This window comes from Esox lucius, chromosome 19 (assembly GCF_011004845.1).
Source record: "Esox lucius isolate fEsoLuc1 chromosome 19, fEsoLuc1.pri, whole genome shotgun sequence".
Taxonomy (NCBI): Eukaryota; Metazoa; Chordata; class Actinopteri; order Esociformes; family Esocidae; genus Esox; species Esox lucius.
This window is the reverse complement of record NC_047587.1, coordinates 47,511,806-47,534,874: the sequence shown is the minus strand read 5'-3', so window position 1 is coordinate 47,534,874 and position 23,069 is coordinate 47,511,806. Positions and strand designations below refer to the sequence as shown.

General features: G+C 46.9%; 39 non-coding genes and 9 pseudogenes across 39 annotated transcripts; all 48 read left to right on the top strand.

The window, feature by feature from the left end:
- Nucleotides 1-209: 209 nt before the first annotated feature.
- On the top strand, nucleotides 210-328 carry LOC114836901. Its single transcript, XR_003780470.1, has one exon. It is a non-coding gene; the product is annotated as a 5S ribosomal RNA (ribosomal RNA).
- A 103-nt stretch (nucleotides 329-431) lies between these two features.
- Nucleotides 432-550, top strand: LOC114836900. The gene has a single exon (XR_003780469.1). It is a non-coding gene; the product is annotated as a 5S ribosomal RNA (ribosomal RNA).
- A 103-nt stretch (nucleotides 551-653) lies between these two features.
- LOC114836899 lies at nucleotides 654-772 on the top strand. Its single transcript, XR_003780468.1, has one exon. It is a non-coding gene; the product is annotated as a 5S ribosomal RNA (ribosomal RNA).
- Nucleotides 773-875: 103 nt separating this feature from the next.
- Nucleotides 876-994, top strand: LOC114836898. Its single transcript, XR_003780467.1, has one exon. It is a non-coding gene; the product is annotated as a 5S ribosomal RNA (ribosomal RNA).
- A 103-nt stretch (nucleotides 995-1,097) lies between these two features.
- Nucleotides 1,098-1,216, top strand: LOC114836897. The gene has a single exon (XR_003780466.1). It is a non-coding gene; the product is annotated as a 5S ribosomal RNA (ribosomal RNA).
- Nucleotides 1,217-1,319: 103 nt separating this feature from the next.
- Nucleotides 1,320-1,438, top strand: LOC114836896. The gene has a single exon (XR_003780465.1). It is a non-coding gene; the product is annotated as a 5S ribosomal RNA (ribosomal RNA).
- Nucleotides 1,439-1,541: 103 nt separating this feature from the next.
- LOC114836895 lies at nucleotides 1,542-1,660 on the top strand. The gene has a single exon (XR_003780464.1). It is a non-coding gene; the product is annotated as a 5S ribosomal RNA (ribosomal RNA).
- A 103-nt stretch (nucleotides 1,661-1,763) lies between these two features.
- On the top strand, nucleotides 1,764-1,882 carry LOC114836894. The gene has a single exon (XR_003780463.1). It is a non-coding gene; the product is annotated as a 5S ribosomal RNA (ribosomal RNA).
- A 103-nt stretch (nucleotides 1,883-1,985) lies between these two features.
- On the top strand, nucleotides 1,986-2,104 carry LOC114836893. The gene has a single exon (XR_003780462.1). It is a non-coding gene; the product is annotated as a 5S ribosomal RNA (ribosomal RNA).
- Nucleotides 2,105-2,207: 103 nt separating this feature from the next.
- On the top strand, nucleotides 2,208-2,326 carry LOC114836891. Its single transcript, XR_003780460.1, has one exon. It is a non-coding gene; the product is annotated as a 5S ribosomal RNA (ribosomal RNA).
- A 103-nt stretch (nucleotides 2,327-2,429) lies between these two features.
- LOC114836890 lies at nucleotides 2,430-2,548 on the top strand. The gene has a single exon (XR_003780459.1). It is a non-coding gene; the product is annotated as a 5S ribosomal RNA (ribosomal RNA).
- Nucleotides 2,549-2,651: 103 nt separating this feature from the next.
- Nucleotides 2,652-2,770, top strand: LOC114836889. Its single transcript, XR_003780458.1, has one exon. It is a non-coding gene; the product is annotated as a 5S ribosomal RNA (ribosomal RNA).
- Nucleotides 2,771-2,873: 103 nt separating this feature from the next.
- On the top strand, nucleotides 2,874-2,992 carry LOC114836888. The gene has a single exon (XR_003780457.1). It is a non-coding gene; the product is annotated as a 5S ribosomal RNA (ribosomal RNA).
- A 103-nt stretch (nucleotides 2,993-3,095) lies between these two features.
- Nucleotides 3,096-3,214, top strand: LOC114836887. The gene has a single exon (XR_003780456.1). It is a non-coding gene; the product is annotated as a 5S ribosomal RNA (ribosomal RNA).
- A 103-nt stretch (nucleotides 3,215-3,317) lies between these two features.
- LOC114836886 lies at nucleotides 3,318-3,436 on the top strand. The gene has a single exon (XR_003780455.1). It is a non-coding gene; the product is annotated as a 5S ribosomal RNA (ribosomal RNA).
- A 103-nt stretch (nucleotides 3,437-3,539) lies between these two features.
- LOC114836885 lies at nucleotides 3,540-3,658 on the top strand. Its single transcript, XR_003780454.1, has one exon. It is a non-coding gene; the product is annotated as a 5S ribosomal RNA (ribosomal RNA).
- Nucleotides 3,659-3,760: 102 nt separating this feature from the next.
- LOC114836884 lies at nucleotides 3,761-3,879 on the top strand. The gene has a single exon (XR_003780453.1). It is a non-coding gene; the product is annotated as a 5S ribosomal RNA (ribosomal RNA).
- A 103-nt stretch (nucleotides 3,880-3,982) lies between these two features.
- On the top strand, nucleotides 3,983-4,101 carry LOC114836883. Its single transcript, XR_003780452.1, has one exon. It is a non-coding gene; the product is annotated as a 5S ribosomal RNA (ribosomal RNA).
- A 102-nt stretch (nucleotides 4,102-4,203) lies between these two features.
- On the top strand, nucleotides 4,204-4,322 carry LOC114836882. Its single transcript, XR_003780451.1, has one exon. It is a non-coding gene; the product is annotated as a 5S ribosomal RNA (ribosomal RNA).
- Nucleotides 4,323-4,425: 103 nt separating this feature from the next.
- Nucleotides 4,426-4,544, top strand: LOC114836880. The gene has a single exon (XR_003780449.1). It is a non-coding gene; the product is annotated as a 5S ribosomal RNA (ribosomal RNA).
- A 103-nt stretch (nucleotides 4,545-4,647) lies between these two features.
- LOC114836879 lies at nucleotides 4,648-4,766 on the top strand. The gene has a single exon (XR_003780448.1). It is a non-coding gene; the product is annotated as a 5S ribosomal RNA (ribosomal RNA).
- A 103-nt stretch (nucleotides 4,767-4,869) lies between these two features.
- On the top strand, nucleotides 4,870-4,988 carry LOC114836878. The gene has a single exon (XR_003780447.1). It is a non-coding gene; the product is annotated as a 5S ribosomal RNA (ribosomal RNA).
- Nucleotides 4,989-5,091: 103 nt separating this feature from the next.
- Nucleotides 5,092-5,210, top strand: LOC114836877. The gene has a single exon (XR_003780446.1). It is a non-coding gene; the product is annotated as a 5S ribosomal RNA (ribosomal RNA).
- A 102-nt stretch (nucleotides 5,211-5,312) lies between these two features.
- LOC114836876 lies at nucleotides 5,313-5,431 on the top strand. Its single transcript, XR_003780445.1, has one exon. It is a non-coding gene; the product is annotated as a 5S ribosomal RNA (ribosomal RNA).
- A 103-nt stretch (nucleotides 5,432-5,534) lies between these two features.
- On the top strand, nucleotides 5,535-5,653 carry LOC114836875. Its single transcript, XR_003780444.1, has one exon. It is a non-coding gene; the product is annotated as a 5S ribosomal RNA (ribosomal RNA).
- Nucleotides 5,654-5,756: 103 nt separating this feature from the next.
- LOC114836874 lies at nucleotides 5,757-5,875 on the top strand. Its single transcript, XR_003780443.1, has one exon. It is a non-coding gene; the product is annotated as a 5S ribosomal RNA (ribosomal RNA).
- A 103-nt stretch (nucleotides 5,876-5,978) lies between these two features.
- LOC114836873 lies at nucleotides 5,979-6,097 on the top strand. The gene has a single exon (XR_003780442.1). It is a non-coding gene; the product is annotated as a 5S ribosomal RNA (ribosomal RNA).
- Nucleotides 6,098-6,200: 103 nt separating this feature from the next.
- On the top strand, nucleotides 6,201-6,319 carry LOC114836872. Its single transcript, XR_003780441.1, has one exon. It is a non-coding gene; the product is annotated as a 5S ribosomal RNA (ribosomal RNA).
- Nucleotides 6,320-6,422: 103 nt separating this feature from the next.
- LOC114836871 lies at nucleotides 6,423-6,541 on the top strand. The gene has a single exon (XR_003780440.1). It is a non-coding gene; the product is annotated as a 5S ribosomal RNA (ribosomal RNA).
- A 102-nt stretch (nucleotides 6,542-6,643) lies between these two features.
- On the top strand, nucleotides 6,644-6,762 carry LOC114836869. Its single transcript, XR_003780438.1, has one exon. It is a non-coding gene; the product is annotated as a 5S ribosomal RNA (ribosomal RNA).
- Nucleotides 6,763-6,865: 103 nt separating this feature from the next.
- Nucleotides 6,866-6,984, top strand: LOC114836868. The gene has a single exon (XR_003780437.1). It is a non-coding gene; the product is annotated as a 5S ribosomal RNA (ribosomal RNA).
- Nucleotides 6,985-7,087: 103 nt separating this feature from the next.
- LOC114836867 lies at nucleotides 7,088-7,206 on the top strand. Its single transcript, XR_003780436.1, has one exon. It is a non-coding gene; the product is annotated as a 5S ribosomal RNA (ribosomal RNA).
- Nucleotides 7,207-7,308: 102 nt separating this feature from the next.
- LOC114836866 lies at nucleotides 7,309-7,427 on the top strand. Its single transcript, XR_003780435.1, has one exon. It is a non-coding gene; the product is annotated as a 5S ribosomal RNA (ribosomal RNA).
- Nucleotides 7,428-7,529: 102 nt separating this feature from the next.
- LOC114836865 lies at nucleotides 7,530-7,648 on the top strand. Its single transcript, XR_003780434.1, has one exon. It is a non-coding gene; the product is annotated as a 5S ribosomal RNA (ribosomal RNA).
- A 103-nt stretch (nucleotides 7,649-7,751) lies between these two features.
- Nucleotides 7,752-7,870, top strand: LOC114836988. Its single transcript, XR_003780546.1, has one exon. It is a non-coding gene; the product is annotated as a 5S ribosomal RNA (ribosomal RNA).
- A 103-nt stretch (nucleotides 7,871-7,973) lies between these two features.
- On the top strand, nucleotides 7,974-8,092 carry LOC114836987. Its single transcript, XR_003780545.1, has one exon. It is a non-coding gene; the product is annotated as a 5S ribosomal RNA (ribosomal RNA).
- A 103-nt stretch (nucleotides 8,093-8,195) lies between these two features.
- LOC114836986 lies at nucleotides 8,196-8,314 on the top strand. The gene has a single exon (XR_003780544.1). It is a non-coding gene; the product is annotated as a 5S ribosomal RNA (ribosomal RNA).
- A 103-nt stretch (nucleotides 8,315-8,417) lies between these two features.
- Nucleotides 8,418-8,536, top strand: LOC114836985. The gene has a single exon (XR_003780543.1). It is a non-coding gene; the product is annotated as a 5S ribosomal RNA (ribosomal RNA).
- A 708-nt stretch (nucleotides 8,537-9,244) lies between these two features.
- LOC114835819 lies at nucleotides 9,245-9,363 on the top strand (annotated as a pseudogene).
- Nucleotides 9,364-9,451: 88 nt separating this feature from the next.
- LOC114835818 lies at nucleotides 9,452-9,570 on the top strand (annotated as a pseudogene).
- Nucleotides 9,571-9,865: 295 nt separating this feature from the next.
- LOC114835817 lies at nucleotides 9,866-9,984 on the top strand (annotated as a pseudogene).
- Nucleotides 9,985-10,486: 502 nt separating this feature from the next.
- On the top strand, nucleotides 10,487-10,605 carry LOC114835815 (annotated as a pseudogene).
- Nucleotides 10,606-10,900: 295 nt separating this feature from the next.
- LOC114836974 lies at nucleotides 10,901-11,019 on the top strand (annotated as a pseudogene).
- An 88-nt stretch (nucleotides 11,020-11,107) lies between these two features.
- On the top strand, nucleotides 11,108-11,226 carry LOC114836973 (annotated as a pseudogene).
- An 88-nt stretch (nucleotides 11,227-11,314) lies between these two features.
- On the top strand, nucleotides 11,315-11,433 carry LOC114836971 (annotated as a pseudogene).
- Nucleotides 11,434-11,728: 295 nt separating this feature from the next.
- On the top strand, nucleotides 11,729-11,847 carry LOC114836969 (annotated as a pseudogene).
- A 2,795-nt stretch (nucleotides 11,848-14,642) lies between these two features.
- On the top strand, nucleotides 14,643-14,761 carry LOC117593433 (annotated as a pseudogene).
- Nucleotides 14,762-22,076: 7,315 nt separating this feature from the next.
- On the top strand, nucleotides 22,077-22,192 carry LOC114829664. The gene has a single exon (XR_003777538.2). It is a non-coding gene; the product is annotated as a U5 spliceosomal RNA (small nuclear RNA).
- Nucleotides 22,193-23,069: the final 877 nt, after the last annotated feature.

Genomic DNA, 23,069 nt, shown 5'->3' with positions numbered 1-23,069 from the left:
CTCCCTCATCACGCCTAATCTCGTCTGATCTCGGAAGCTAAGCAGGGTCGGGCCCCGGTTAGTACTTGGATGGGAGACCGCCTGGGAATACCAGGTGCTGTAAGCCTTTTTGATTGGGGTCAATTAATTTGTGAAAAAAATCCTGTCAATCATTCTTTTAGGACATGTCCACACACTCTATAAAAGGCCCAAATTCAAACTGTCAATAGGCTTACGGCCACACCTCCCTGAGCACGCCCGATCTCGTCTGATCTCGGAAGCTAAGCAGGGTCGGGCCCGGTTAGTACTTGGATGGGAGACCGCCTGGGAATACCAGGTGCTGTAAGCCTTTTTGATTGGGGTCAATTAATTTGTGAAAAAAATCCTGTCAATCATTCTTTTAGGACATGTCCACACACTCTATAAAAGGCCCAAATTCAAACTGTCAATAGGCTTACGGCCACACCTCCCTGAGCACGCCCGATCTCGTCTGATCTCGGAAGCTAAGCAGGGTCGGGCCCGGTTAGTACTTGGATGGGAGACCGCCTGGGAATACCAGGTGCTGTAAGCCTTTTTGATTGGGGTCAATTAATTTGTGAAAAAAATCCTGTCAATCATTCTTTTAGGACATGTCCACACACTCTATAAAAGGCCCAAATTCAAACTGTCAATAGGCTTACGGCCACACCTCCCTGAGCACGCCCGATCTCGTCTGATCTCGGAAGCTAAGCAGGGTCGGGCCCGGTTAGTACTTGGATGGGAGACCGCCTGGGAATACCAGGTGCTGTAAGCCTTTTTGATTGGGGTCAATTAATTTGTGAAAAAAATCCTGTCAATCATTCTTTTAGGACATGTCCACACACTCTATAAAAGGCCCAAATTCAAACTGTCAATAGGCTTACGGCCACACCTCCCTGAGCACGCCCGATCTCGTCTGATCTCGGAAGCTAAGCAGGGTCGGGCCCGGTTAGTACTTGGATGGGAGACCGCCTGGGAATACCAGGTGCTGTAAGCCTTTTTGATTGGGGTCAATTAATTTGTGAAAAAAATCCTGTCAATCATTCTTTTAGGACATGTCCACACACTCTATAAAAGGCCCAAATTCAAACTGTCAATAGGCTTACGGCCACACCTCCCTGAGCACGCCCGATCTCGTCTGATCTCGGAAGCTAAGCAGGGTCGGGCCCGGTTAGTACTTGGATGGGAGACCGCCTGGGAATACCAGGTGCTGTAAGCCTTTTTGATTGGGGTCAATTAATTTGTGAAAAAAATCCTGTCAATCATTCTTTTAGGACATGTCCACACACTCTATAAAAGGCCCAAATTCAAACTGTCAATAGGCTTACGGCCACACCTCCCTGAGCACGCCCGATCTCGTCTGATCTCGGAAGCTAAGCAGGGTCGGGCCCGGTTAGTACTTGGATGGGAGACCGCCTGGGAATACCAGGTGCTGTAAGCCTTTTTGATTGGGGTCAATTAATTTGTGAAAAAAATCCTGTCAATCATTCTTTTAGGACATGTCCACACACTCTATAAAAGGCCCAAATTCAAACTGTCAATAGGCTTACGGCCACACCTCCCTGAGCACGCCCGATCTCGTCTGATCTCGGAAGCTAAGCAGGGTCGGGCCCGGTTAGTACTTGGATGGGAGACCGCCTGGGAATACCAGGTGCTGTAAGCCTTTTTGATTGGGGTCAATTAATTTGTGAAAAAAATCCTGTCAATCATTCTTTTAGGACATGTCCACACACTCTATAAAAGGCCCAAATTCAAACTGTCAATAGGCTTACGGCCACACCTCCCTGAGCACGCCCGATCTCGTCTGATCTCGGAAGCTAAGCAGGGTCGGGCCCGGTTAGTACTTGGATGGGAGACCGCCTGGGAATACCAGGTGCTGTAAGCCTTTTTGATTGGGGTCAATTAATTTGTGAAAAAAATCCTGTCAATCATTCTTTTAGGACATGTCCACACACTCTATAAAAGGCCCAAATTCAAACTGTCAATAGGCTTACGGCCACACCTCCCTGAGCACGCCCGATCTCGTCTGATCTCGGAAGCTAAGCAGGGTCGGGCCCGGTTAGTACTTGGATGGGAGACCGCCTGGGAATACCAGGTGCTGTAAGCCTTTTTGATTGGGGTCAATTAATTTTTGAAAAAAATCCTGTCAATCATTCTTTTAGGACATGTCCACACACTCTATAAAAGGCCCAAATTCAAACTGTCAATAGGCTTACGGCCACACCTCCCTGAGCACGCCCGATCTCGTCTGATCTCGGAAGCTAAGCAGGGTCGGGCCCGGTTAGTACTTGGATGGGAGACCGCCTGGGAATACCAGGTGCTGTAAGCCTTTTTGATTGGGGTCAATTAATTTGTGAAAAAAATCCTGTCAATCATTCTTTTAGGACATGTCCACACACTCTATAAAAGGCCCAAATTCAAACTGTCAATAGGCTTACGGCCACACCTCCCTGAGCACGCCCGATCTCGTCTGATCTCGGAAGCTAAGCAGGGTCGGGCCCGGTTAGTACTTGGATGGGAGACCGCCTGGGAATACCAGGTGCTGTAAGCCTTTTTGATTGGGGTCAATTAATTTGTGAAAAAAATCCTGTCAATCATTCTTTTAGGACATGTCCACACACTCTATAAAAGGCCCAAATTCAAACTGTCAATAGGCTTACGGCCACACCTCCCTGAGCACGCCCGATCTCGTCTGATCTCGGAAGCTAAGCAGGGTCGGGCCCGGTTAGTACTTGGATGGGAGACCGCCTGGGAATACCAGGTGCTGTAAGCCTTTTTGATTGGGGTCAATTAATTTGTGAAAAAAATCCTGTCAATCATTCTTTTAGGACATGTCCACACACTCTATAAAAGGCCCAAATTCAAACTGTCAATAGGCTTACGGCCACACCTCCCTGAGCACGCCCGATCTCGTCTGATCTCGGAAGCTAAGCAGGGTCGGGCCCGGTTAGTACTTGGATGGGAGACCGCCTGGGAATACCAGGTGCTGTAAGCCTTTTTGATTGGGGTCAATTAATTTGTGAAAAAAATCCTGTCAATCATTCTTTTAGGACATGTCCACACACTCTATAAAAGGCCCAAATTCAAACTGTCAATAGGCTTACGGCCACACCTCCCTGAGCACGCCCGATCTCGTCTGATCTCGGAAGCTAAGCAGGGTCGGGCCCGGTTAGTACTTGGATGGGAGACCGCCTGGGAATACCAGGTGCTGTAAGCCTTTTTGATTGGGGTCAATTAATTTGTGAAAAAAATCCTGTCAATCATTCTTTTAGGACATGTCCACACACTCTATAAAAGGCCCAAATTCAAACTGTCAATAGGCTTACGGCCACACCTCCCTGAGCACGCCCGATCTCGTCTGATCTCGGAAGCTAAGCAGGGTCGGGCCCGGTTAGTACTTGGATGGGAGACCGCCTGGGAATACCAGGTGCTGTAAGCCTTTTTGATTGGGGTCAATTAATTTGTGAAAAAAATCCTGTCAATCATTCTTTTAGGACATGTCCACACACTCTATAAAAGGCCCAAATTCAAACTGTCAATAGGCTTACGGCCACACCTCCCTGAGCACGCCCGATCTCGTCTGATCTCGGAAGCTAAGCAGGGTCGGGCCCGGTTAGTACTTGGATGGGAGACCGCCTGGGAATACCAGGTGCTGTAAGCCTTTTTGATTGGGGTCAATTAATTTGTGAAAAAATCCTGTCAATCATTCTTTTAGGACATGTCCACACACTCTATAAAAGGCCCAAATTCAAACTGTCAATAGGCTTACGGCCACACCTCCCTGAGCACGCCCGATCTCGTCTGATCTCGGAAGCTAAGCAGGGTCGGGCCCGGTTAGTACTTGGATGGGAGACCGCCTGGGAATACCAGGTGCTGTAAGCCTTTTTGATTGGGGTCAATTAATTTGTGAAAAAAATCCTGTCAATCATTCTTTTAGGACATGTCCACACACTCTATAAAAGGCCCAAATTCAAACTGTCAATAGGCTTACGGCCACACCTCCCTGAGCACGCCCGATCTCGTCTGATCTCGGAAGCTAAGCAGGGTCGGGCCCGGTTAGTACTTGGATGGGAGACCGCCTGGGAATACCAGGTGCTGTAAGCCTTTTTGATTGGGGTCAATTAATTTGTGAAAAAATCCTGTCAATCATTCTTTTAGGACATGTCCACACACTCTATAAAAGGCCCAAATTCAAACTGTCAATAGGCTTACGGCCACACCTCCCTGAGCACGCCCGATCTCGTCTGATCTCGGAAGCTAAGCAGGGTCGGGCCCGGTTAGTACTTGGATGGGAGACCGCCTGGGAATACCAGGTGCTGTAAGCCTTTTTGATTGGGGTCAATTAATTTGTGAAAAAAATCCTGTCAATCATTCTTTTAGGACATGTCCACACACTCTATAAAAGGCCCAAATTCAAACTGTCAATAGGCTTACGGCCACACCTCCCTGAGCACGCCCGATCTCGTCTGATCTCGGAAGCTAAGCAGGGTCGGGCCCGGTTAGTACTTGGATGGGAGACCGCCTGGGAATACCAGGTGCTGTAAGCCTTTTTGATTGGGGTCAATTAATTTGTGAAAAAAATCCTGTCAATCATTCTTTTAGGACATGTCCACACACTCTATAAAAGGCCCAAATTCAAACTGTCAATAGGCTTACGGCCACACCTCCCTGAGCACGCCCGATCTCGTCTGATCTCGGAAGCTAAGCAGGGTCGGGCCCGGTTAGTACTTGGATGGGAGACCGCCTGGGAATACCAGGTGCTGTAAGCCTTTTTGATTGGGGTCAATTAATTTGTGAAAAAAATCCTGTCAATCATTCTTTTAGGACATGTCCACACACTCTATAAAAGGCCCAAATTCAAACTGTCAATAGGCTTACGGCCACACCTCCCTGAGCACGCCCGATCTCGTCTGATCTCGGAAGCTAAGCAGGGTCGGGCCCGGTTAGTACTTGGATGGGAGACCGCCTGGGAATACCAGGTGCTGTAAGCCTTTTTGATTGGGGTCAATTAATTTGTGAAAAAAATCCTGTCAATCATTCTTTTAGGACATGTCCACACACTCTATAAAAGGCCCAAATTCAAACTGTCAATAGGCTTACGGCCACACCTCCCTGAGCACGCCCGATCTCGTCTGATCTCGGAAGCTAAGCAGGGTCGGGCCCGGTTAGTACTTGGATGGGAGACCGCCTGGGAATACCAGGTGCTGTAAGCCTTTTTGATTGGGGTCAATTAATTTGGGAAAAAATCCTGTCAATCATTCTTTTAGGACATGTCCACACACTCTATAAAAGGCCCAAATTCAAACTGTCAATAGGCTTACGGCCACACCTCCCTGAGCACGCCCGATCTCGTCTGATCTCGGAAGCTAAGCAGGGTCGGGCCCGGTTAGTACTTGGATGGGAGACCGCCTGGGAATACCAGGTGCTGTAAGCCTTTTTGATTGGGGTCAATTAATTTGTGAAAAAAATCCTGTCAATCATTCTTTTAGGACATGTCCACACACTCTATAAAAGGCCCAAATTCAAACTGTCAATAGGCTTACGGCCACACCTCCCTGAGCACGCCCGATCTCGTCTGATCTCGGAAGCTAAGCAGGGTCGGGCCCGGTTAGTACTTGGATGGGAGACCGCCTGGGAATACCAGGTGCTGTAAGCCTTTTTGATTGGGGTCAATTAATTTGTGAAAAAAATCCTGTCAATCATTCCTTTAGGACATGTCCACACACTCTATAAAAGGCCCAAATTCAAACTGTCAATAGGCTTACGGCCACACCTCCCTGAGCACGCCCGATCTCGTCTGATCTCGGAAGCTAAGCAGGGTCGGGCCCGGTTAGTACTTGGATGGGAGACCGCCTGGGAATACCAGGTGCTGTAAGCCTTTTTGATTGGGGTCAATTAATTTGTGAAAAAAATCCTGTCAATCATTCTTTTAGGACATGTCCACACACTCTATAAAAGGCCCAAATTCAAACTGTCAATAGGCTTACGGCCACACCTCCCTGAGCACGCCCGATCTCGTCTGATCTCGGAAGCTAAGCAGGGTCGGGCCCGGTTAGTACTTGGATGGGAGACCGCCTGGGAATACCAGGTGCTGTAAGCCTTTTTGATTGGGGTCAATTAATTTGTGAAAAAAATCCTGTCAATCATTCTTTTAGGACATGTCCACACACTCTATAAAAGGCCCAAATTCAAACTGTCAATAGGCTTACGGCCACACCTCCCTGAGCACGCCCGATCTCGTCTGATCTCGGAAGCTAAGCAGGGTCGGGCCCGGTTAGTACTTGGATGGGAGACCGCCTGGGAATACCAGGTGCTGTAAGCCTTTTTGATTGGGGTCAATTAATTTGTGAAAAAAATCCTGTCAATCATTCTTTTAGGACATGTCCACACACTCTATAAAAGGCCCAAATTCAAACTGTCAATAGGCTTACGGCCACACCTCCCTGAGCACGCCCGATCTCGTCTGATCTCGGAAGCTAAGCAGGGTCGGGCCCGGTTAGTACTTGGATGGGAGACCGCCTGGGAATACCAGGTGCTGTAAGCCTTTTTGATTGGGGTCAATTAATTTGGGAAAAAATCCTGTCAATCATTCTTTTAGGACATGTCCACACACTCTATAAAAGGCCCAAATTCAAACTGTCAATAGGCTTACGGCCACACCTCCCTGAGCACGCCCGATCTCGTCTGATCTCGGAAGCTAAGCAGGGTCGGGCCCGGTTAGTACTTGGATGGGAGACCGCCTGGGAATACCAGGTGCTGTAAGCCTTTTTGATTGGGGTCAATTAATTTGTGAAAAAAATCCTGTCAATCATTCTTTTAGGACATGTCCACACACTCTATAAAAGGCCCAAATTCAAACTGTCAATAGGCTTACGGCCACACCTCCCTGAGCACGCCCGATCTCGTCTGATCTCGGAAGCTAAGCAGGGTCGGGCCCGGTTAGTACTTGGATGGGAGACCGCCTGGGAATACCAGGTGCTGTAAGCCTTTTTGATTGGGGTCAATTAATTTGTGAAAAAAATCCTGTCAATCATTCTTTTAGGACATGTCCACACACTCTATAAAAGGCCCAAATTCAAACTGTCAATAGGCTTACGGCCACACCTCCCTGAGCACGCCCGATCTCGTCTGATCTCGGAAGCTAAGCAGGGTCGGGCCCGGTTAGTACTTGGATGGGAGACCGCCTGGGAATACCAGGTGCTGTAAGCCTTTTTGATTGGGGTCAATTAATTTGTGAAAAAATCCTGTCAATCATTCTTTTAGGACATGTCCACACACTCTATAAAAGGCCCAAATTCAAACTGTCAATAGGCTTACGGCCACACCTCCCTGAGCACGCCCGATCTCGTCTGATCTCGGAAGCTAAGCAGGGTCGGGCCCGGTTAGTACTTGGATGGGAGACCGCCTGGGAATACCAGGTGCTGTAAGCCTTTTTGATTGGGGTCAATTAATTTGTGAAAAAATCCTGTCAATCATTCTTTTAGGACATGTCCACACACTCTATAAAAGGCCCAAATTCAAACTGTCAATAGGCTTACGGCCACACCTCCCTGAGCACGCCCGATCTCGTCTGATCTCGGAAGCTAAGCAGGGTCGGGCCCGGTTAGTACTTGGATGGGAGACCGCCTGGGAATACCAGGTGCTGTAAGCCTTTTTGATTGGGGTCAATTAATTTGTGAAAAAAATCCTGTCAATCATTCTTTTAGGACATGTCCACACACTCTATAAAAGGCCCAAATTCAAACTGTCAATAGGCTTACGGCCACACCTCCCTGAGCACGCCCGATCTCGTCTGATCTCGGAAGCTAAGCAGGGTCGGGCCCGGTTAGTACTTGGATGGGAGACCGCCTGGGAATACCAGGTGCTGTAAGCCTTTTTGATTGGGGTCAATTAATTTGTGAAAAAAATCCTGTCAATCATTCTTTTAGGACATGTCCACACACTCTATAAAAGGCCCAAATTCAAACTGTCAATAGGCTTACGGCCACACCTCCCTGAGCACGCCCGATCTCGTCTGATCTCGGAAGCTAAGCAGGGTCGGGCCCGGTTAGTACTTGGATGGGAGACCGCCTGGGAATACCAGGTGCTGTAAGCCTTTTTGATTGGGGTCAATTAATTTGTGAAAAAAATCCTGTCAATCATTCCTTTAGGACATGTCCACACACTCTATAAAAGGCCCAAATTCAAACTGTCAATAGGCTTACGGCCACACCTCCCTGAGCACGCCCGATCTCGTCTGATCTCGGAAGCTAAGCAGGGTCGGGCCCGGTTAGTACTTGGATGGGAGACCGCCTGGGAATACCAGGTGCTGTAAGCCTTTTTGATTGGGGTCAATTAATTTGTGAAAAAAATCCTGTCAATCATTCTTTTAGGACATGTCCACACACTCTATAAAAGGCCCAAATTCAAACTGTCAATAGGCTTACGGCCACACCTCCCTGAGCACGCCCGATCTCGTCTGATCTCGGAAGCTAAGCAGGGTCGGGCCCGGTTAGTACTTGGATGGGAGACCGCCTGGGAATACCAGGTGCTGTAAGCCTTTTTGATTGGGGTCAATTAATTTTAGAAAAAATTCCTGTCAATCATGTCCACACACTATAAACGGCCCGAATTAAACCGCCCAATAGGCTTACGGCCACACCTCCCTCATCACGCCCAATCTCGTCTGATTTGGGAAGCTAGGCAGGGTCGGCCCCGGTTAGTACTTGGATGGGAGACCGCCTGGGAATACCAGGTGCAGTCCACCTTTTTGATTGAGGTCAATTAATTTTAGAAAAAATTCCTGTCAATCATGTCCACACACTATAAACGGCCCGAATTAAACCGCCCAATAGGCTTACGGCCACACCTCCCTCATCACGCCCAATCTCGTCTGATTTGGGAAGCTAGGCAGGATCGGCCCCGGTTAGTACTTGGATGGGAGACCGCCTGGGAATACCAGGTGCAGTCCGCCTTTTTGATTGAGGTCAATTAATTTTAGAAAAAATTCCTATCAATCATGTCCACACACTATAAAAGGCCCAAATTAAACCGGCCAATAGGCTTACGGCCACACCCCCTCAGCACGCACAATCTTGTCTGATCTGGGAAGCTTAGCAGGGTCGGCCCCGGTTAGTACTTGGATGGGAGACCGCCTGGGAATACCAGGTGCAGTCCGCCTTTTTGATTGAGGTCAATTAATTTGAGAAAAAATTCCTGTCAATCATGTCCACACACTATAAACGGCCCGAATTAAACCGCCCAATAGGCTTACGGCCACACCTCCCTCATCACGCCCAATCTCGTCTGATTTGGGAAGCTAGGCAGGGTAGGGCCCGGTAAGTACTTGGATGGGAGACCGCCTGGGAATACCAGGTGCAGTCCGCCTTTTTGATTGAGGTCAATTAATTTAAGAAAAAATTCCTGTCAATCATGTCCACACACTATAAAAGGCCCGAATTAAACCGCCCAATCGGCTTACGGCCACACCTCCCTCATCACGCCCAATCTCGTCTGATCTGGGAAGCTTAGCAGGGTAGGGCCCGGTAAGTACTTGGATGGGAGACCGCCTGGGAATACCAGGTGCAGTCCGCCTTTTTGATTGAGGTCAATTAATTTTAGAAAAAATTCCTGTCAATCATGTCCACACACTATAAAAGGCCCGAATTAAACCGGGCAATAGGCTTACGGCCACACCCCCCTCAGCACGCACAATCTTGTCTGATCTGGGAAGCTTAGCAGGGTCGGCCCCGGTTAGTACTTGGATGGGAGACCGCCTGGGAATACCAGGTGCAGTCCGCCTTTTTGATTGAGGTCAATTAATTTGAGAAAAAATTCCTTTCAATCATGTCCACACACTATAAACGGCCCGAATTAAACCGCCCAATAGGCTTACGGCCACACCTCCCTCAGCAAGCCCAATCTCGTCTGATCTGGGAAGCTAAGCAAGGTAGGGCCCGGTAAGTACTTGGATGGGAGACCGCCTGGGAATACCAGGTGCAGTCCGCCTTTTTGATTGAGGTCAATTAATTTTAGAAAAAATTCCTGTCAATCATGTCCACACACTATAAACGGCCCGAATTAAACCGCCCAATAGGCATACGGCCACACCTCCCTCATCACGCCCAATCTCGTCTGATTTGGGAAGCTAGGCAGGGTCGGCCCCGGTTAGTACTTGGATGGGAGACCGCCTGGGAATACCAGGTGCAGTCCACCTTTTTGATTGAGGTCAATTAATTTTAGAAAAAATTCCTGTCAATCATGTCCACACACTATAAACGGCCCGAATTAAACCGCCCAATAGGCTTACGGCCACACCTCCCTCATCACGCCCAATCTCGTCTGATTTGGGAAGCTAGGCAGGATCGGCCCCGGTTAGTACTTGGATGGGAGACCGCCTGGGAATACCAGGTGCAGTCCACCTTTTTGATTGAGGTCAATTAATTTTAGAAAAAATTCCTGTCAATCATGTCCACACACTATAAAAGGCCCGAATTAAACCGCCCAATAGGCTTACGGCCACACCTCCCTCATCACGCCCAATCTCGTCTGATCTGGGAAGCTTAGCAGGGTAGGGCCCGGTAAGTACTTGGATGGGAGACCGCCTGGGAATACCAGGTGCAGTCCGCCTTTTTGATTGAGGTCAATTAATTTGAGAAAAAATTCCTGTCAATCATGTCCACACACTATAAAAGGCCCGAATTAAACCGGGCAATAGGCTTACGGCCACACCCCCCTCAGCACGCACAATCTTGTCTGATCTGGGAAGCTTAGCAGGGTCGGCCCCGGTTAGTACTTGGATGGGAGACCGCCTGGGAATACCAGGTGCAGTCCGCCTTTTTGATTGAGGTCAATTAATTTGAGAAAAAATTCCTTTCAATCATGTCCACACACTATAAACGGCCCGAATTAAACCGCCCAATAGGCTTACGGCCACACCTCCCTCAGCAAGCCCAATCTCGTCTGATCTGGGAAGCTAAGCAAGGTAGGGCCCGGTAAGTACTTGGATGGGAGACCGCCTGGGAATACCAGGTGCAGTCCGCCTTTTTGATTGAGGTCAATTAATTTGAGAAAAAATTCCTGTCAATCATGTCCACACACTATAAACGGCCCGAATTAAACCGCCCAATAGGCTTACGGCCACACCTCCCTCATCACGCCCAATCTCGTCTGATTTGGGAAGCTAGGCAGGGTAGGGCCCGGTAAGTACTTGGATGGGAGACCGCCTGGGAATACCAGGTGCAGTCCGCCTTTTTGATTGAGGTCAATTAATTTAAGAAAAAATTCCTGTCAATCATGTCCACACACTATAAAAGGCCCGAATTAAACCGCCCAATAGGCTTACGGCCACACCTCCCTCATCACGCCCAATCTCGTCTGATCTGGGAAGCTTAGCAGGGTAGGGCCCGGTAAGTACTTGGATGGGAGACCGCCTGGGAATACCAGGTGCAGTCCGCCTTTTTGATTGAGGTCAATTAATTTTAGAAAAAATTCCTGTCAATCATGTCCACACACTATAAAAGGCCCGAATTAAACCGGGCTATAGGCTTACGGCCACACCTCACTCAGCACGCACAATCTCGTCTGATCTGGGAAGCTAAGCAGGGTCGGCCCCGGTTAGTACTTGGATGGGAGACCGCCTGGGATTACCAGGTGCAGTCCGCCTTTTTGATTGAGGTCAATTAATTTTAGAAAAAATTCCTGTCAATCATGTCCACACACTATAAAAGGCCCGAATTAAACCGGCCAATAGGCTTACGGCCACACCTCCCTCAGCACGCCCAATCTCGTCTGATCTGGGAAGCTAAGCAGGGTAGGGCCCGGTAAGTACTTGGATGGGAGACCGCCTTGGAATACCAGGTGCAGTCCGCCTTTTTGATTGAGGTCAATTAATTTTAGAAAAAATTCCTGTCAATCATGTCCACACACTATAAAAGGCCCGAATTAAACCGGCCAATAGGCTTACGGCCACACCTCCCTCAGCACGCCCAATCTCGTCTGATCTGGGAAGCTTAGCAGGGTCGGCCCCGGTTAGTACTTGGATGGGAGACCGACTGGGATTACCAGGTGCAGTCCGCCTTTTTGATTGAGGTCAATTAATTTTAGAAAAAATTCCTGTCAATCATGTCCACACACTATAAAAGGCCCGAATTAAACCGGGCAATAGGCTTACGGCCACACCTCCCTCAGCACACCCGTGTTTGAGAGTGTGTGCCAGGTGCTGGAGATTGAAGGTTGATTGTTTTTGCAGCTACTGGAGTTTTCTGTGTTCTTTCCTTGTTTTACTGTAGGTTTGATTGTTGTGGGGGATTTCAAATTGTTGTTTTCCCTCTGTTTATTTTTTTGTTCCCCGGCGGCTTTGCCGTTCGGGGGACTTTTTTCCAATTTGTTTTATATTTCGATTGGATTTACATGAAGAGGATTGCAATGGCGGCTCCTAATAACAAGGAGAGGCTCTATGAGAAGTCCCTGACTGTGGCTGTGGAGATGGTGGGTGGGGATAAACTCACTATGATGGAGTTGCTACAATGTGTCGGTGATAAGTGTGGAGTAGTTGTGGGCTGCCGTTTTAAAGCTCAGAACAAATATGAGCTGACGATGGGCCAAGGTAAAGGGAAGGAGCGTCTTTTGGATGGTTTGAAGATTAAAGACACAAGGATTGTCGCTACGGATTTGACCTGCTCTGAACAGGTAGTGTCCTTCATGAACTTACCGCCTTATGTAACTGATGCAGAGATTCGATCCTAGCTTTAGGGCTGGGGTGTGACTGCTGTCACGCCTATAATGAGAAGATTTTGGCCTGATACCGATATTGTGGATGGTACAAGATACTGCAAAGTTAAGTTTACCGAGACTGTACGGTCCCCTGCCTTACTCTGCCAAGTTTGACACGCTGGAGGGGACAGAGTTTTTTAAGGTTGTCCATGACAAGCAGATTAGAGTTTGTAGATTGTGTATTCGTCCTGGTCATGTGTTGCGTGAGTGTCCTGTTTTTGTGTGTTTCCGGTGTGGGGCTCAAGGACATTATGCTCGGGAATGTGTGGAGGGTGCTGCGCTGGACTGTTCTGGCTGTGGAGAGAAGCGGCGGAGGTGTTCGTGTGCGTCGTCCAGTGATGCGAAGCGGGCCTGTGAAAAAGGTAAGGAGCCGGGAACTGGATCGGAAGAGGAGATGGGGACTGGATCTGAGTACGAGACTGACACTGAAGATGATCCTGGACACGATGTTATGGTGGGTGGTGGAGATGTTGCTGATAATGTGGGGGGTTCATGTGGGGTGCCTAGTGGGAAGGGGGGTTTGGGTGTGATGGTGGGTGTAGGTGGGGGAGGGATGGGCAAGGTTGTGGATGTGCAGTCTTTTAGGGACACAGGGAAGGGGGTTGGGCTGGATAGGAATGTAGGTGGGCAGATTTCAAAGACGGCAGGGAGGGGTAGGGTTGTTTCTGAAAGTGTGGGGGGTGTGTGTGAGGTGTCTAGTGGGAAGGGTGATGTGGGGACAGGGAAGAATGGGGTGGGGCAGACATCAAGGCAATTGGGGAAGGGGGGTGTGGTGGGTGATAGTAGGGTGGTAGTTGGGGGTGTGGGGAGAGGTGGTGGGGGAGAGCTGGGCAAAGCTGTGGTGGAACAGGCACCAAGGGGCAAGAGGAAGGGGGTGGGGCTGAATAGGGCAGTAGCTGGGAAGATTGTAGAGGGGTCGGGGAAAGGTGTTGGGTTAGATATGAATGTGGTGGGGCAGACATTAACGAAAGAGGGGAAGGGGGGTGAGGAGGGAGGTGGGGGAATGTTAGGTGGCGTGGGGAGGGGAAGGGACAAAGTTGTTGTTGGGAGGAGTGCGGTGCATGGGGTGAGGGTGGAAGAGAGGAAAAGGGTGGGGCTGGACTATGTAGAGGACAATATGTCGAAGGGGCTTTTTTGGTACGGTTTTGTTGATGCTTATAGGAGGGGTGAGTGTAGTATGACTTCACAGGATTTTGTACACCGGGGGGGACAGTGAGAGATTGGGAGAGGTTATATATTAGACAGTGTGTGCTAGAGGAAGAGGGGTTGGTGATGGAGTGAATATGTTTGTGTTGGTTTTTTGGGTAGTGATGTTGGTAAATGTGAGTGAGGAGGTTAAAGACTGGGTGAGGTGGTTTGAAATATATGGTGGGGTAAATGGTACTTTGTTTCACTGTGAATGCTTGTTGTTAACGTTTTGATTGTGGTTGTTTTGATTATGCTTGTTGTGACGAATTGTACAGGTTAGTAGTTGTTGGGGTAAAGGGTTTGATTTGCTGTAGAAATGATGTGGGTATTGGAGTGACGATTTGTATAGGGTGCTCTCTGTGGGGGTAATGGTGTTGATTTGCTGTAGAAATGATGTGGGTATTGGAGTGATGGATGGTATTGTATGTATCTTTGTATGATTTTGTGTTTTTGTGCAATTCTGAATTGTAAATATTGTAAATTGTGTATTTTTTATAATAAAAGATAAAAAAAAAAAAAGCACGCCCACTCTCGTCTGATCTGGGAAGCTTAGCAGGGTCGGCCCCGGTTAGTACTTGGATGGGAGACCGCCTGGGAATACCAGGTGCAGTCTGCCTTTTTGATTGAGGTCAATTAATTTTAGAAAAAATTCCTGTCAATCATGTCCACACATCATAAAAGGCCCGAATTAAACCGGCCAATAGGCTTACGGCCACACCTCCCTCAGCACGCCCAATCTCGTCTGATCTGGGAAGCTAAGCAGGGTAGGGCCCGGTAAGTTCTTGGATGGGAGACCGCCTGTGATTACCAGGTGCAGTCCGCCTTTTTGATTGAGGTCAATTAATTTTAGAAAATATTCCTGTCAATCATGTCCACACACTATAAAAGGCCCGAATTAAACCGGCCAATAGGCTTATGGCCACACCTCCCTCAGCACGCCCAATCTCATCTGATCTGGGAAGCTAAGCAGGGAAATGTCACTGGCAAAGTCTGTCCCACTCCTTCAAACCCCACAACTTCCACTGTCTTGGAGGATAGTAGTCCTGTGACGGGAGAGGCGGTGATGGTGGAAAAAGTGGCACCTGTGTCAACCAGAAAGGGGAAGTCCTTTCCGTCGACATTCAGGGACAGCATAGGGCCTTTCCCCCGCTGTCCCCTCCCCTCCCTGTAGACCGTCATTCCTGGTCCCACCCTCCCTCATAAGAGAGTGGGTATTGTCCAGGTGCACTAGTTGGTGGGACGGCGTGTGGGTTGGGAACTGGAGCTGCCCCTTGGTTTGGGTATCCTCTGCCCCTTGCAGTGTTCTGTGGGCACTCCCTGGACCAGTGGTTCGGGTCACCACACGTAAAGCAGACTCCGTATGGGACTTGGGCTCCTGGAGCCCCTCTGCCTCTACCCTGCCCCCTCCCCCTACCATAACCTCCCCTGGTCAATAGGGCGCGGTGAATGCCCCCCGACCACTGTGAGGTTGGGGTGCCCATGTGGGAACAGGGTATAAGTCGGGTGTGTCAGGTTCTCCCAAGCCTAGGGCTGCCATCTGCTTACGTTTCTTTTTACACTCGTTTGCCTTTACTTTGGCCTCCCGTAGCTGGAAGCGCAACAACTTCTCTTTCAGTTCCTGTATCTGTTTGTCTTTCTCTGTCTCCTCGTCTTTAGCCCTCTGTAAATGATGCACTACATGTTTGATTCACTACCCGGCAAGTCAGGATTTGCCATCATTGCCTCTTTTATTTTCTCTGGAGGTCCCTTTAAGACCGCCCTTCTAAACCACTCCTGCTGCAGACCTCCCTTCCCCGGGTTGTGCCCTGTGTGTTTGGCCCATGTTTCTTTACATACTTCTAGATACTGTCTAGGGTGTTGCTCTTTTTCCCAAGGTAACTTGGGCATCGGGGCCCCAGCGGGCAAGGGATGTATACATTTTATTTTGAGTGCTTTGAACCGATTCTACTGCGTCATTATGTAGTTTTTGTTCTGGTGTGGGCGAACGCGGCAGAGGGTATAGATCTGCGTCTCCCTTACTCCTATCTCCACTACTGTCTGCGTCAGGGTCTTCGTCTGAGTCAGTCCATCTCCCTACTGCTTTCCCCGTGAGTAACACCCGTCCTCTATATGAATTTCCTTTTTTCTGCCTAGTTTTTGTCCTTCTCACTGTGTCACAGTTCACAACAGTTCACTAACTTATACAATCAATATATCTACAATGTATAAGCTGTTAAACTGTTGTGAGCATTGAGGCCAAATGTTGAATGTCTGTAGCATAAGCTGAAACTGAAAGTTGCAAGTAGAAAAACAGGAAATCTTATTTATGCGGTTGCTAGGAAGAGGAAGTAGATTTAGCTTGTGTGTCTCAGACAAACAGGGAACAGGACACAGATTGACAACGCACACACATACTGAGGAACTTCAAAGCTGAAAACATAAAGGCCAAATATGACGCTTGTTCTGCATTTACACATATAAGGTATAGAACATAAATTGGACCAATGGCACACTGCTTGGCTAACTTAACGCCCCCACTTTTTAGGCGTGTTTGAAGTATAAATAATGCTGTTATGACTGTTCATGTTCAGACATTGTGCGGCGACACTTTGTCTCCAAAAGCTTTTGTAATAAACGGAATATGCGGTACGGTAATTGACCTGACTCCTGGTTTGTTATTCTCCTTTCCAATAAACCAACTCAGGGAAGTGTTAGACTTCAACATCCCACAGAAAGCATGACTCCTGTTGCCTTCAGTAAGGGAATTTACACCAATGCAAGATATTGGGTCCTATTTGTGTTGCACATTGTATTTGTAACTTGTATTTTAGACACTGCCGTGTCTGAACAAATGGAAGACACAGACTCCAATTGGGCATCAGGAATTAACTAAATTAATTAAATTAGAGAGGAGTCTTCTTATACTATTCTGACAGGTATTATTTTATGTTAGTAGGGTAAAAAGGTTATACATGTTTGAGAATGATTACAAGGTACTTCTAGAACTATCCAGGATTTAAAATTGTCTGAGTAAAAACAAACCATAGGTTGTTCAAGCAGTCTGGGATACTACTCTTTCAGCAAGAACTATTCCCATTATCTAAATCAACCAAGCATAAAAAAGACTGTAAAAACCTTGTCTATGTAATTTTTTCAGGAAAGACGTCAGCGAAACAAGACGTGCAACCAGAAAAGAGGTTTGAAAAGCAGTCTTTTTCCCCCAAAGGGGCGAAACAGAAGTGGTCGAGTACGGAGGTGGATGCAGTTGAACATTCTTTGATGAATTTCATTCGAAATGGAAAGACCCTTGGTAAACGAGACTGTGAGAGATGTATTTCTGGTTTTCCACAAGCACTAGTAAACCGGGACTGGAGAGCAGTAAAATTGCAGATCAAAGACGTCCAAATGCAAAATTAATGTGATTTTAATTTATTCTAGCTACAACAGTTAGGTGGTCAAAATCTTAACTTGATATGGTGGTTCCTCAACGTGAATCTTGAGTGTGAGCCATATTCTGTAAACCATGATTTGGTTTATATTTAGCAGCCTTTAGGAAGTCTAAAAATCAACAGAAGTAATGGGGCTGATGAACGTTTAAATTTTTTTACTTAGTCTAATCACATCAGCATCAAACAAAATACAATTTAATTTTGAACAGGTGATTAAGAGATTTATTTTAACTAGGCTCACACTAAGCCAGCAGTTTTGGCGTTTGTTATAGCTCTTTACAGAAAGATTAACTGTTAAGTTTTTGTCCAGTCAGTGACAAACAACTTAATAGTTAGCAAGAAAAAAAGTTCTACTTTCAATGAAAAAAATTCTGATAGGGTTCTTTTATTTTTCCTGTTGAATGTTTACAAAAACATTACTGCAATTACTATAAAAAAATAAGTAAACTTAAAATGATCTAAACTGTAACAAATTTAAATACAATTATTTAGTGTATACATTTAATATATTTCAAGTGTTTTGTTGAAGATTTGTTAAATCCCAATTTAGAGCATTTTATTTAAATATACTGGAAATACTTAAGCAATATGATTGAAGGGGCGTTTATTTTGAATATACCACGTTTATGTTTATCACAACTTTTTTTACTGCTGTCATTACAGTGGTACCGGTTCATAATAGCAGTATAACATCTAAGGGGTTTGTAATATATCGGCAGTTTACCATGGCAAAGAGCTATTTGTAGGCATGATAGAACACAATTGATGCAGCATTAGGCTTTACTACGTTGGCAATGTATCAAAAACTCCTGAGATGCCTTACTGCTCTTCTAAACCGTTCACTAACACAATTAGAGCAATAGGAAGTGATGGGATCATAGCTGTGATATACAGTGTCTCAAACCATCGTTCAATTAACAATTGTTGAAGTCTAACACTTCCCCGAGTTGGTTTGATGGAAAGGAGGATAACACACCAGCAGTCATTGTCAATACCGTACCGTATATTCCGTTTATTCCAAAAGATTTTGGAGACAGAGTGTTTCCCCTTTTGATCTCTCCCCAGAGAAATCACCCCTAAACGCCAAGCTCCAGCTCTCCTGGGTCGTGCTGCTCCAGTAGAGGCATCAGCATCCCTGGTGACGGTCCTGGAGCATTCTCAATGGCTGTAGAGGTCAATCTCATGGCAAGCCCTCTTACTCATGGGATACAACAACACCCACAAGTAACCATTATAGCACAGAATGCAGCAAGAGAAAAGAACAGACATTATCAAACTTTTCCACTGGCCGAACATCGAGGTCATCCATTCCTCCAGTGGGTTGTCTATCCCAGAATGCTCGTATGCGACCCCTTGACATAGTCCAATTCAATGCCCCCAAATTTCCTCAAGCAGGTGTCCTCAGGTGGGGTCGCGAACCTCTTCGCTGGGGGAATGAAGACCCAATGCCAACTTGGGAAACCTGTAACAATATACAACACACATCATTATTCCACCAATGTCCATGTACCACTTCATTCTATTCTCATCTCCCCAGACCATTCTCTGTAACCCTGTCATCTTGGTACAAGTGGTAGGAGCCACTCGGTGTCCTATACCCCCTTTTGTTACAGTATTCTTCAGTTCCTTCCCATAAAAGTCTATTCCCCTGGCGCCGTCCTTTGTCTCCTCTCGCTCGTAGTCCCGCAGTATCCTGGGGTCCGCTCCTGGCACTGGTCTGGCTGGTTTTGGTCCTCCTTCCGTCCACACTGGGGCAAGCTCCTCCTTCACGGTTTGGATGAGGTCCATCAGCGACCTCCATGGCTCCTGCACTGGTGTACACTGGCTCCAATGGTACTACGTATCTCCCTTGTCCCTCAGGCGGACCGCATTTCTCGTTCTCTCCACCACCTGAAGAGGACCCGTCCACCTTGGCGCCGACCACTTTCGCTTGATGACCTTCAGCAGCACCCACTCCACCTGAGGCAGGTTCTGGTCCAACGGGTGCAGGTTCCTCCTTTCTCGGACTCTGTTGGTGAATTCTGAAACGAGAGCTCACAATGCATCAAAATACAGTCTGTGATCTTTGGGCCATTTCTCCCCTTCCGGGACCGCAGGCCCTGCGGCTGGTCATGGAAACTGTCTCCCCGTCAGCAGGTCATATGGGGTGAACCCAGTGGTCTGATTTAACTAACATCGAATAGTCATCAGTGGCAGTGCATCTACCCAGTTCAATTTGGTCTGTGCACATATCTTAGCCAACTTGTTCTTTAAATTTTGGTTCATAATTTTTACTCTTCCCTGGGACTGTGGGTGGTATACAGTGCCAAAAGCATGCTTTAGGCCCAATAAGCTCTCTGCGTTCTGTAAGTCACAACACAGTTTAACAGCTTATACATTCAGTGTATCCACACAATCATAATTAAGTCTTAACAGTACACTAACTTAAAGGATTATTAGGAACACCTGTTCAATTTCTCATTAATGCAATTATCTAATCAACTAATCACATGGCAGTTGCTTCAATGAATTTAGCGGTGTGGTCCTGGTCAAGACAATCTCCTGAACAAACTGAATGTCAGAATGAGAAAGAAAGGTGATTTAAGCAATTTTGAGCATGGCATGGTTGTTGGTGCCAGATGGGCCGGTCTGAGTATTTCACAATCTGCTCAGTTACTGGGATTTTCACGCACAACCATTTCTAGGGTTTACAAAGAATGGTGTGGAAAGGGAAAAGCATCCAGTATGCGGCAGTCCTGTGGGCGAAAATGCCTTGTTGATGCTAGAGGTCAGAGGAAATGTGCCGACTGATTCAAGCTGATAGAAGAGCAACTTTGACTGAAATAACCACTCGTTACAACCAAGGTATGCAGCAAAGCATTTGTGAAGCCACAACACGCACAACCTTGAGGCGAATGGGCTACAACAGCAGAAGACCCCACCGGTTACCACTCATCTGCACTACAAATAGGAAAAAGAGGCTACAATTTGCACAAGCTCACCAAAATTGGACAGTTGAAGACTGGTCTGATGAGTCTCGATTTCTGTTGAGACATTCAGATGAGTCAGAATTTGGCGTAACCAGAATGAGAACATGGATCCATCATGCCTTGTTACCACTGTGCAGGCTGGTGGTGGTGGTGTAATGGTGTGGGGAATGTTTTCTTGGCACACTTTAGGCTCCTTAGTGCCAGTTGGGCATTGTTTAAATGCCACGGCCTACCTGAGCATTGTTTCTGACCATGTCCATCCCTTTATGACCACCGTGTACCCATCTTCAGATGGCTACTTCCAGCAGGATAATTGTGACGGTAATTTTATCGATCAGAACTCTTTTAGAAGGAAGTACAGAGACGAAATACTCTGGGCACAATTAACAGTTTTATTAATATTTGCAAATATGAGAGACGCGTCAAACGCTTACATACATAATCATCCGAGGAGTCTCTGACTCGATACATGTCCTTCAACAGTATATATGGGACAGAAGAGGGGTGTGTCAAAATTCTGCACAATCCAGCTCAACAGGACACATTCCCTTTGTTCCATTATAACCTAAACTTCACACAAAGGACAGCTCTCCTTCCTCCCATAAGTAACTTCTTCAATTCTAAGAGTTCCAACCGAACCCGAACAGACAATAGATGCCCTGATGAGTTATACAGATGAGGAGATAAAGAGTAACCATTTCATCAGCTGATACCAGTCAATGATACCCCCTTGGCAAATACCAGATCCCCCACATTCCTCTACCTATCTAAACAATGGGACTCAAGTCCATTAATCAGTAAGAATGCATCAGGCTTCAGAAACTTCAATAATAATGCACATTGTCACAAAGCTCGAATCATTTCAAATTGGTTTCTTGAACATGACAATGAGTTCACTGTACTGAAATGGCCCCCACAGTCACCAGATCTCAACCCAATAGAGCATCTTTGGGATGTGGTGGAACGGGAGCTTTGTGCCCTGGATGTGCATCCCACAAATCTCCCATCAACTGCAAGATGCTATCCTATCAAAATGAGCCAACATTTCTAAAGAATGCTTTCAGCACCTTGTTGAATCAATGCCACGTAGAAAGTTCTGAAGGCGAAAGGGGGTCAAACACAGTATTAGTATGGTGTTCCTAATAATCCTTTAGGTGAGTGTATATTAAAAGTCCAACAAATCTGCTTCATGAAATTTGAGTATGTGTTGTCTTGTTTGTGTTAGTTTTGGCACTTGACAATGATTTTCTGACTAATTTCAAACAATATTATATTCTCTTACACTTACAGCTTCATCACCACACCAGCTTCAGGACTCCACTGTTCAAAAAAGGTCAAGAGACTGTGTGTGTGTGTGGTTTATTTTTGTGTCTTTCCGTCTGGTTTCAAATCCACAGGCAACATTACATGTGAACCACTATATCAACTCCAAAGTAGAATTGTGAACTCTCTCCCTTACTTAGCAAGCTAGCATTAGCAAGAGTACTTGCGAACTAGGTGCGTGCGAAGCGCTTTTTCGGCCTGTTTCAGTTTTCCCTCCATTTTACTTAAAAAAAAAAACACAAAAAAAACCGATAAAGGTCAAGAGGCCATGTGTCTGGCTGACTGGCTGGCTGGCTGCATGCCTGCCTGCCTGGCTGCCTGCCTGCCTGCCTGCGACAGTGTCCGAGCTGGCAAACCCACGAGACTCTGGGCCGGAATATAACAAGTGTACCCGGATTCTAGGCCTCCGACCAGCATACAACTCTGGTTTCTCTTCAATCACGCACAAGTTTTTCGCCTTTTACTAAAGACTTCCGTGGAGAGCAACGCTTACGAGTTCAACGTATTTTTGGACAGGCTTTGGTCCCATACCTTGTTTGAAGAGAAATTGGTGCGGTGTACGCAGAACGGCCGCTAGGTCCGCTGCTGGCTTTGCCGCTCGTCCGGCTTTGATAGGGCCGAGTGACGGATCTCCTCGGTTGCGGCCCGCCAGGGGGTGGAAAATATGGAGCGCTTCACGGATTTGCGTGTCATCCTTTCGCTCAGTAGGGACAGTTCTGCTCTGTCTCACTTGTCTCAATTATTTAGAAAAGACTGATAGGTCCCAGTCATCGCTTGTCTCAATTGTGAGAAAGCCACCAAAAAGTCAATGGAAAAGATAGGGCCTTGTCTCAAATAACCACGGGCCAATCTGTGTCTTCTTTTTCAGGTTTTGTCCAATCAAAATCGCCCTTTGACTTAAGCCCCGGCTCCAACTTTGTTTTCCTCAGACTGACGGTAGCCATTACTCATTTACTGGATTTGTGATACAGCGCTGTGCAAAGGCATTTGTTGAGCAAAAGGACTTTCCTTATCTTTGCAAAAAACGAAAGGTAAGTGTACACATTACAACATGTATATTTCTGAGTGAGAGTTTTTGTTGATAGATTAAATTTGACGTTATCTCAATTTGCCTCGCTAGCATTTGGCATGTTCAGCATGGAGCACAGTGGTACAGTATAGCTGGTTACAATCCTAATAATTTTATTCGTGTAAACACCTAACTATGTGTTTGCACAATCACCCAGGAAAGTGTGCACATGTTAGATGGCGATGTATGGTACCTATCAACAGTAACGTTAGCATAATTAGCGTCGCTATTCCTTAGCACCACTTGGCATGTTGTTACTTTCACTCTTATCCATATATATACTTTACCACTTGAATCCTAGATGGAAAACCCAACATTTAGACGGAGGGGAAAGGAGCTGGC